This window comes from Dasypus novemcinctus, chromosome 27, assembly GCF_030445035.2.
Source record: "Dasypus novemcinctus isolate mDasNov1 chromosome 27, mDasNov1.1.hap2, whole genome shotgun sequence".
Lineage (NCBI taxonomy): Eukaryota > Metazoa > Chordata > Mammalia > Cingulata > Dasypodidae > Dasypus > Dasypus novemcinctus.
In genome coordinates, this window is record NC_080699.1 from 33187972 (window position 1) to 33199293 (window position 11322).

Here is an 11322-nt window from a genome sequence, read left to right on the forward strand (position 1 = left end):
AACAGATGATGAATAGATAGATAGATATATATATGGATAGGTAGAAAACAGATACATAGATACATAGATACTGACTTAGTCACCCAAGGGGTACTGATGCAAAATACCAGATATAGGTTGGTTTTAAAAAGGGTGTTTATTTGGGGTAGGAGCTTACAGAGACCAGGCCATAAAATGTGAGTTACTTCCCTCACCAAAATCTATTTTCACGTGTGGAGCAAGATGGCTGCCAACGTCTACAAGGGTTCAGGCTTCCTGGGTTCCTCTGGGCTCAACTCTTCTGTATTCTCCATAAGATCAACTGTAGACTATCTGGTGAGTGGCTCTGTCTCTCTCCCTGGGGCTCCAGCTTCAGCCTCAAACTCCAACATCAAAACTCTAACATTAAAAGCCCCCAACTCTGTCCTTTGCCACCCTAATGATGTGGCCCAATCAAAGCCCTAATCATAACTTAATCATGTCCAGGTATAGAACAGATTATAAACATAATCCAATATCTATTTTTGGAATTCATAAACATAACAAACTGCTACAGATACATAGACACAAAGATATGATTAATAGTTAGATGGACAGACAGGCAGATAGGTGATAAGAGCAAGTTTTCCTTACACTATAATTCCATAGAGAAGGAATGATGAAATAAATCACTTAACAAGCACCTCAGTAATAAATCTCAGGTAAGAATCATCAGTGGATGGTAAAATTTGTGAGTCTAAATATATATCCCCAAAAATAATTTAAATTACAAAGTTAAAAGTAAAAACCTTAGTTTTTACTTACCTAACTTACCTAACCCACCTTAATCAAGTGAAACAAGTTAACATCATCAGTGATGACACATGATTGGAACTAAGTAGGGTACAATATCACTTCTTTGATAGTCTTGCTATACTACATAAAATTAAATTATTAGTATACTTAAGACAAACCAAACTGAGGGACATTCTATGAAATAATTGGTTAGTATCCTTAAAAGAGTGAATGTCATGCAAGAAAGAGAAAACTGCTAAAATCTCCCAAATTGAAGAAAACTAAAAAGACAAAACAACTGAATGCCATGTGAGATCTTGGATGACCTCATGAATGAAAATACAGGGATGGGTGGAGGGAGGGAGGGCTTAATTGGAGCAATTGGTGATATATGAATTGAAAAAATATTAAGCAACATTAATTTTCTGGTTTGGATAATGCACCGTGGTTAAAGAAGGAAGCTGTGGAAGAACACAGAGGAATTCTGTGGCACAAAGTTTTTGAAAATAAAATGGATAAAATATATTTAAAATAAAAATTATGCATGGTATAAAATTGGTGAAATATTGATATAAAAAAATATTAAAATCCAAAATTACCTGTCTTATTTATTATTGTTGTAATTTTTCTTATATTTTATTTAGTGTTACTTATAATAAACATTTTGTTATTGCTATAGAAAGAATAAAATTCAATTCAACAACTATTTCTTGCTCACCCAGAAGGTCTAAAATTCTAAATATATAAAGCAGAAGAAGCACTGCAGGAATAAAAGAATTATAGCCTTATCCTGAAGACATTTATTGTCTTTCTGAGACAGAGTTAAGTTCACAAATGACTCTATGAACATATTTTATTATCATTCATATACACCTATTTTTTTCATTATAAACCTTATTGATAAATAAAACAATGGCAACAAAATGTCATCAAATAATGTACAGTATTTTTCTTTATGTGTCAAATAAAATCCACCTAACGAACAAATATTTTCAACATAGTTGATGTCATTATGGGTAGTAATGAATACAATTTTTATAATGTGAACCATACTCTGCCTTTATTATAAACTGAGATACATGTTATTTCTCCTGAGATACGTATTATTTCTCTTCTAATCATCCTCTATTAATGCTGTTTTGGTAATAAAAGGTTGAGTAGTAAAGTAAACTCTTCAATATTGAATCCACTGGTAAATTAGAGGCTCTCAGGAGCTGGTGGCTTGTAGGACAAGTTAGACATTCTCAAAGGGGAACAGGAAAGTAAGAATAACAAAAGGAGGGGTGGTTAGAAAAATAGAACAAAAGGATAAGATCTGAGAATTTGGTTCTACGTCAAACTACATATACAGTTTGTAATGAAGGCATTTCTTCAGTCCTGTTGCCAAGACCAGTAATAATATTCATAAGATATAATGTTTCATGAGTTGAGGTGAATGTTAACCCAGGTGATCAGGAATTCCTCATATTTGCCCAGTATAGGAAAAGACCACAGTGGTTCTGCAATGTCAACAAGTGATCTCAAATAGCACAGATATTTGTTTAACTATTTAGAGACCTTTTTTCAAAGGTAAACATTTTTTAAAAAGGGACAACAACAGAAAGGAAAAAAAAAAAAAAGAAAACCACAAGCCTAGGTGAAGTATTTACTAAAAATATAACTTAAGTGAAAATGCAGCAGATTGATATTGGAATCAGGGAAATGGGGCATGAATGGTCATTTAAAATTAAAATGGTAGGAATTAAAAATTATAAACATCTAGAAAACAAAAAGCAAACTGCAAGGAAAAAATATTTCATAGAAACTAGAAAAATGGTAAAATAGTAATTTTTGAAGTTATCTTTAGAAAAGGTTTAAACTGTCAATTGCCAGACCATGCATTGGTTTGCCAAGGATGCTATGAGAAAAACTATACAATAGGTTGCCTTATCCAAGAATGATTTATTGTCTCATGGTTTTGGATGTGAGAAATCAAAATCAAGATCTTGACAAGTCTTGCCTTCTCCTGCATTCTGCATCTTGGGTATCCTTACCTAGGATCTCTGCTTCATCACATGGTGATAAGCCTTATTTTCTGACCTCTTCTTTCTGTTTTATACTGAATTCTGAACTATTTTACTTACTTACAGCATCTAGTTTACTCTTCTTATGAGGACATGAGTCATGTGGATTGAGGCCCACCCTGATTCATTTTGGACTCATCTAAATAATTTTTTTCAAGATCCTACTCAAAAAGCAGTCTATTCTTTAATAGCAACATCTTCAAAAATCCTGTTTGCAAATGGGTTTACAATGACAAGAACATGGATTAAAACTAGAATATATATTTAAAGAGGACAAGAGTGAATCTCCAAAAGAACAGAGTAAAGATTTTAAAGTAGTGAACTTTTGCCATATTCTCAAAAGAAAAATAATGCAATGACCAATTCTAGAAAAGAAATTCCCATAATTTTATTCCAAAATGTTTCTTTCAGATTATAATGATGCTCCCAGATGTATGTGAGGTTTTATAACTTAAAATCCTAATTTTAATATATGGAAGCCAACATAAGGAGACAAGATTAACTTGTGTTCGAGTACTCCAGCCCTATGACTGGAACATTCTTTAACAAGAAATATCTAAAGCCTCCAACCTCACCAGAGAAATCCTGCAATTTCCCACAAGGAAGAGGGTAGGGGATTTCATTTTTGCATTATTTTATGTTCTAAATTCTAACTCTGATTTTATTAACCACTCACTATTTTATATCCTTAAGTTTCTGTCCTTTTCTACCTGATTTCCAAAAAAAGTGACCAGAGATCTTCCTCCTTCATTCCCCAAAGAACTACTAACATATAGTCATTGTGAATTAAAACTTTTCTGACAGTTTTACAGACAGTGAATATTAATGAAAGGAGACCATCACACAGACTCATATTCAGGATAAATTCAGTTTCTCAACCTTCAATTATCACCCCTACCGAGGACTTTCATTATTGACCATGTTTCTCTTTCGATCCGGCCTATTTAGCACTTTTCCCATCCACATATTCTCCTTTAAAAAAGCACCATAAAACATTTCAAATACATTTTATTAGTCATAAAATGTTGGTTTTCTAGTTGAGACAATCATCTCTAACTACACTAACCCTACAAACCTCCTCTTTCAAACAAAAGGAACCATCAAACTGTTTTCATACAGAAAAATAGAAAACCCCAGAGAGAAATAAATATATTGCCCTGGTACAAAGTACAGTCAACTTTCAAAATAGAAAGTTATTATATTTCATGTGTACTGAAATAAAAAAAGGTAAATAGCAACAATGCATACCAAGAATAAAAATATACTTTAATTCAGGACCCTAAAGTTAACCCTAGGATAGTTCACTGTTAAGATGGGTGACTTTAAACTGATCATAAACATTTCTGGGTTTCACTTTTTTTTATCCATTAACATGTATTAACCATAGATTAAGTACTTTTGGAGTGTACGTAGAGTGAAAATACTTTGCTAAACAAGTCTAGCGCATCTCATCTACATCAATTGGAATAATTTTATGATTATCTTTATGGAACATTGATTCTTTGTGAAACACTGGCATTTGAAGGAGAAATATTCCTACTAAGTGTAGGATCATAAGCTTGGAATGGAAACATATCGTTTGATTCATGTATCAAATGACACATTTCAACTATCACATTAGGGTAGTCACCCTAGAATTACTTTATCCAATCACTGCACAAACATTCATTATATTCCAGGAGAAAAAAGAGGAAGTTCAAACAGACAAAAGAAACAGATAAAATAAATTCTTCCTTAAAGTTATTCTCAGCCTGCAAATAAAGGGAGAATGAGATGAAATTGTACAAATGGTGACAAAAATAAGAACACCTACTCTAACAAAAGTGGAAATTATTATTGAATGAAAGCACAAATTTCCTTCAGCAGGATAAGAAAGAAGCAGGATAAGAAAAGAGTCAACAAGTATCTTGTAAATAAACACATTCAAACTCCTTCTCCTTAAACTACCTGCACAGGAGATCCCATTTCCAATTAAAACATTCTTCTACACAAGTTTTTTCTCAAGGCAAGTTTAACATCTTTGTTCCTCAAGCTGTAGACTAAGGGGTTCATCAAGGGGACCACATTGGTATAAAAGACAGAGATTTTTCCATCATTCATAGACCTGGCAGAAGACGGTTGGAAGTATGCAAATGCACTTGATCCAAAGAACAGAGAAACCACCATTATATGTGAACTGCAGGTGCAGAAGGCTTTGGACCTGCCCTCAGTGGAATTCACGTGGAGTATGTGGCAGAGAATAAAACCATATGATATGAAGATAGTGAGACTTGTCATGATGATGTTGATGCCACCACAATGAACACCGCCAGCTCATTGACATAGGTGCTCGTGCAGGAGAGCTGGAGCACAGGGAGGATGTCACAGAAATAATGGTGGACAGTGTTGGCATCACAGAAGGTCAGTCTCAGCATACATCCAGTGTGGGCCATAGCACCAGAAAATGCCATGAAGTAGGAACCAAAGATAAGGTAGGAGCAGACTTTAGGGGACATGGCAATGTTATACAAGAGTGGATTACAGATGGCCCCATAGTGATCACAGGCCATTGATGTCAGCACATAGCACTCTGGCAAAAAAGCAGAAGAAGTAGAGCTGTGCCTTGCACCCCTGGTAGAAGATAATATTCTTTTTTGATAAGAAGTTTATTAGCATTTTGGGTGTGAAAACAGAAGAATATAAGAGTCTATTTGGATAAATTAAAGAGGAAAAAGTACATAGGGGTGTGAAGGTGGGAATTAAGCCCAATTGCAGTTATCAAGCCTAAGTTACCCTGCACAGGGATAATATACATTGATAGAAATAGGAAGAAAAGGGTAATTTGGTGATCTTGGCTATCTATTAGTCCCAGCAAAATGAATTCACTCACAAAAGAGCCATTTCCAGGAGGCATTCTACTCTGTGGCATCTGTGGGTATAAGAAAAGGCCTACATTAGACGACAGCCTAGATTTTCAATAGTGTCTCATCTTACAGTAGTGGACTCCACAATGGGAATGTCTGAGACTGGCCCAACATTGACCCAAAGAAGCTGCTTTTTCACCTGATACCAAAAAACACAGATTTCACAGTATTATACTCCTTAAATCTTAATATAAGAAAGAACATCTATAACATACACCACAGAATGAAGGCCAGTTTTCCATATAAAATATAAATACTGGAAAAACCAAGGGAAACGAGAGAAGAAAGATGGACCAGGACAGAATCCTTCCCTCTCATCTCATCATCTCTTTATTCACATGAGCGCTCCCCCCAAGAGAAAAACTGGAGGCAGAGGCCCTGGCAGCCTAGAGTTGGCCTCTCATGCAGATGAGATGATTGTGCAGTGGGAGCCAAGAACACTGTTTTAAGATCAAAACTGAAGACTAGGGTGGCGGACTTGGCCCAGTGGTTAGGGCGTCTGTCTACCATATGGGAGGTCCGCGGTTCAAACCCCAGGCCTCCTTGACCCGTGTGCTGTTGGCCCATGCACAGTGCTGATGCGCGCAAGGAGTGCCGAGCCACGCAGGGGTATCCCCTGCGTAGGGGAGCCCCACACGCAAGGAGTGCGCCCCATAAGGAGAGTCACCCAGCGCGAAAGAAAGTGCATCCTGCCCAAGAAGGGCGCTGCCCATCCAAGAATGGCACCGCACAAACGGAGAGCTGACACAACAAGATGACGCAACAAAAAGAAACACAGATTCCCATGCCGCTGACAACAGCAGAAGCGTACAAAGAAGACACAGCAAATAGACACAGAGAACAGACAACCAGGGTGAGGTGGGGAGGGTAGAGAAATAAATAAATAAATAAATCTTTAAAAAAACAAAAACAAAACTGAAGACCAGAATCTAGAAGCTGCCCCAAGTCACAGTAAAAGTCATTTCTATAGAAGTTAAGAGTTGCTTGCTGGAAAGGGAACTGTGGGGACATTATGCCTCTGAGCTTTCTCTGATGCCCTCTCAAAAAGTTCTTCTCCTGATTCACATGCATGTTAGGCCTGAAAAATGTGAGAGAAAAAGCAGTATTTCTTAATCCCTGAATTTCTCTCTCAAAATAAGGGGATATAATATAAATGGAATTCAGGAACTCACCCACTCTATGCCAAGATTCCTGATCACTATTGTTTTCCCCATGGAAGTTAAAGGGCAACTTCAAGTTCTAAAATTTGGTTTCTTTAAAATAATCCAGATGAAACTTAATTTCTAATCTGCCCTGGAAATCAGAGCTACATAACACAATTTCTTAGTTTAACACTGAACCCCCTAAAGTAGCAAAGAAAAACTGAATATTGTTCAGTAAAGATGCAGAAGATGTAGGGTTGGCTTAATAATACAATGCATTTGGTTATAAACAGGTTAGAAACTTGTTCAATCTCTTCCCGGGGGAACAGATACTATGAGTAATAGGGAAATAAAGTGATTGCACTTATACCCTAAACAATATGTCATTAATTCCTTAGAGACTCAATACTTTACTCAAGTTTTCCCTTCACTCTAGGGATTATATACCCCTCAATGTAGAGGAAAAAATGAAACTCCCATTACCCTACCATCTTCATCCTTGAAGGGAAATCTTTTGCCTTGTTTTATTGTGTTCTTTTATCCCATAACCAAAGGAGTCCACGTGGGTTCTGCCTACAGGATTCTTTATTCTTTATTAGAAATTTCTCAAGGACTGTAGTAATTCACTTAAGATGTTGTCTCTTCTGGGTTATCTCCAGATAAATTCTAATGTGTTCAGTCCTTCTACTGTCTTTGTTTCTAAACACCGGCTGGAAATTTCTACCTGAATAACCTTAATGGTCTTAGAGGTAGCATTTCAATAACTGAAGTCATTAACTTCTTCTCATGATGATAGTTAATAATTTGGCCTCTGGAGTCAGAGGGCATGTGGTTGACTCCTACATCCATAATTCCTGAGTTTAACATCTCGGGCAAGTTACTTAAATGCTCTCTGCCTCACAGAGTGGAATGCAAATAATAACATCTCTATCATTGGGTTCTTGTGACTCTAGATTGCGCTAACATAATTAAAATACTTAGAACAGTGCCCAGATGTGGTAAATAGTCCATAAATATCAGCAATCATGAGGTAGGTTCTCAAAATTTCCAGTAGATGTTCCATCATAATACTCACCAAGCATTATTCTTTTTAATTCCTGTGCTCTCCTCTAAAGTATAAGCTCTATAAGGACAGACAACTCCTGTCCTGTTTGATAGTCTGTTCCTGGTGCTAAGGTCAGTACAGAGTACCTAGTAGGAACTCAATAACGTTTGGGGAAATAAAGTTGTTCTATGGATGAAAACCCTCAGAATGTTTTCTACTATTCCTCATATGCTAAGCAATAGAGTCTACAACCACAATGACTTCCAATCATTCCCATAGCAACCAAATGAATTTAGGAAATTTTTCGGGTTTAGCTGACCTGCATTGCTGCACTGTGGTAGCTTCTAACTATTATTTGAAAATTTCTCACAAACTCACTCTAATTCAGACATCCACACTGCTGCTAGAATAATCTCTGAAAACACAGTTATGTCTCTCCCTTACTCCAGCGCTTTCAGTGTTTCAATACCCACTGAATATGAGAACTTTATTCAAGAGAAAGTTCTATTAGATGACAAGCTATGAAAGAAATATTCTAATTGAATTAATTATTTTGAGCACATTAGTATTGTGCAATATCTGAACTTTCTCAGCAAATATTATAAGGAGGTTGTAGGAGAATGTTTTCATTAGAGAGTGAACATGGGTATAATAAACACTGAACATTAGTCAGGTGAAAAAAATAATATTTAAAATTAAAATTCTATCTATAGATCTCATCCTTCTCAATACTAAAATACAGTTTTTCTCATCACTGTTCATTGAAAAGGAATGAGAATTTCTCCAAATATATTGATGTGTTAAGATCTGTAATTTTTATTAGTGTCTCTGTGATATACCGCTGACCCATGTAATGATATATAAATTTTCTGGCTTCAAGTTACAAAATGCTTAATTAAAGAGCCTAATTAAAATAGGAACTGATTTTTCTCACCTAACCATAAATCTGCAGGTAGAATATCATAGAATTGGTTCAGCAACTCCAACAGCCTCACCAAAGAACCAGGTACTAACCTCCTCAATATGTTTGCCTTAGTCCTCATGTTTGTCACCTCCTGGTCACAAAATGATTAACCCTAAGAATCCCATCTTCATAAAACTGTGGGATAATTGGAGGAGTGGCAGCCCTAAATAGAGATCAAACAGACCACCTGCACACTGAATTTATGACGCATAAGTGTAAAGAAGAAGCATTCTGAAATTTCAGTTTTAGATTTGATTTGTAAACATCTTCTTTGCTATCTATCTCTGGTTTAGGATCTTTTCGATATATAATACAGCAGTTAGAAACTGCTGGAGTCACTAAAGTAAGAAAGAAACGGGCAATTCATTACACAATCTACTGGATAAGTAACTAAATTTAAGAGGAATGATGTGAATTGAAGTTAGAATCCTCCTGGTAACTCCACAATTGCTTATGGTGTTAAAGAGAGAGAGAGAGAGGCATGCTCCCGGTACACACCTCCCCACACATCCCCCATCACCAACATCCCACACCAGCGATCTTCCCTTGCCACAATTGTGACCCTTCTGTGATCCAAAATCTCTCTAAAAATGAGGCCCAAAAAAATAAAAATAAAATAAAATTCATAAGAAAATAATAATTTTAAAAATAACAAATGAAATACAAAAATAAAAAATTGAAAAATTGAAATACAACAGAGTTTGACTTATTTATAGTTTCCCTATACATGGCTCTTCTGTCCTTTTTATCTGAACCAATAATTATCACTATGCTTGTTAAATATATGTCCTGGACACTTAAATCATTGGTCTCTTCCTGGGCTGGTTGAGCCCAGAATCTCAGCAGAGTTGTAACCCCTACTCTCCAGTCACTGGACTCATCCAGGACAACTAACAAGGTGATGATCATGGACAACACCCATCCCAAGGAACAGAAAGTGCCTGCATCTGTAAGCAAGATAGTTCTATCTGTCTGTCCAATGGGATCTAAGCCCCCTCTCAATTAGAATCAGAGAGGACATCACCATCTCCAAATCCTCAAGACTGGGGAATGAACAATGGACTAAAGCAGACTTATTAGTCTATTATAGACTTAGTATTCCAGCAATGATACAGAGGTGCTGGCCACCAGCAGTTCTGAGGGCAGGGAGAGGGAAGAACAGGTGTAACATGGGGGCATTTTGGGGACATTGGAATTGTCCTGCTTGACATTGCAATGATGGAAACGGGTCTTTATACATTTTGTTAAAACCTATAAAATTGTGCAGGTGTAAACTGTAATGTAAACTATATTCCATGGTTAATAGCAATGCTTCAATATGTGCTCATCAATTATAAAAATGTACCACACTAATGAAAATGGGAAAGTTGTGGGGGAGGGCACAAGGGAATCCCCTATATTTCTGATGTAACATTAATGTAATCTAAAGCTTCATTAAAATTAAAAAAATAAACATTTCAAAAAATAAAGTATATGGTATCTAACATAAAAAATAAGTATAATAGAAATGTGTGTATTTGAATGTGTGTATATGTATATGTGTATCTATATATCTGGGTATATATCTATAGATATGTATTAAGCATATGGATCAATTGCATGAAATTGAGAATCCATAAGTAAACTCTCACACTTAGAGTCAACTGATTTTCAAAAATGTACAAAGACAATTCAATGGAGGAAAGAACAGTTTTCTCTATACTGGTGTTGGGATAACTGGATAGCCACATTCAAAGGGATGAATGTAGATGTCTATCTCATACCATAAAAAGTATCTACTCAGAATGAATGAAAGACAAATGTGTAAAAGCAAAAAGTGTAAAACTCTTAGAAGAAAATATTGACATAATTTTTCATAACCTTAGAATGATTTCTTATATATGATAGGAAAAACACAAGCAGCAAAAACAAAAAGTATATAAATTTAACTACATTAAATTTAAAACTGTTGTTTTTCAAAAGTAGCAAAAAGAGTGAAAAATCAAAGCACAAATGTGAAAAAATATTGACAACTCACCTACCTAATTTGGTCTAGTATACAAATAAAAATAAAAAGAGCTCTTACAATGCAATAGTAAAAAGACAAACAACCCAATTTAAAAATGGGTAAAAGATCTGCTTAGATAATCTCCCCAGAGAAGATATACCAATAGCCCATAAGTACATGAAAAGTTTTTAAATATCATTAGTAAGCAAGGAAATGCAAATTAAAATCACAATGATACATAACTTCAAACCCACAGGATGGCCACAAGTAAAAAAAATAACTGATAATAACAAGTGCTTGTCAGGATGTAGAAATTTGGAGCCTGCATACACTGCTGGTAGAAATGCCAAATGGTATAGCCATTATGGAAAACTGCAGCAATTCCTCAAAAAGTTAAACGTGACATTACCTTTATGATCCAGCAATTCCATTCTTAGATATATAACAAAGAAAAATGAAAACGTG

At 35.6% G+C, this 11322-nt stretch overlaps 1 pseudogene; it reads right to left on the reverse strand.

Annotated features, from left to right (window-relative positions):
• Positions 1–4787: 4787 nt before the first annotated feature.
• Positions 4788–5709, reverse strand: LOC101429562 (olfactory receptor 8B3-like; annotated as a pseudogene).
• Between the last annotated feature and the right edge of the window lie 5613 nt (positions 5710–11322).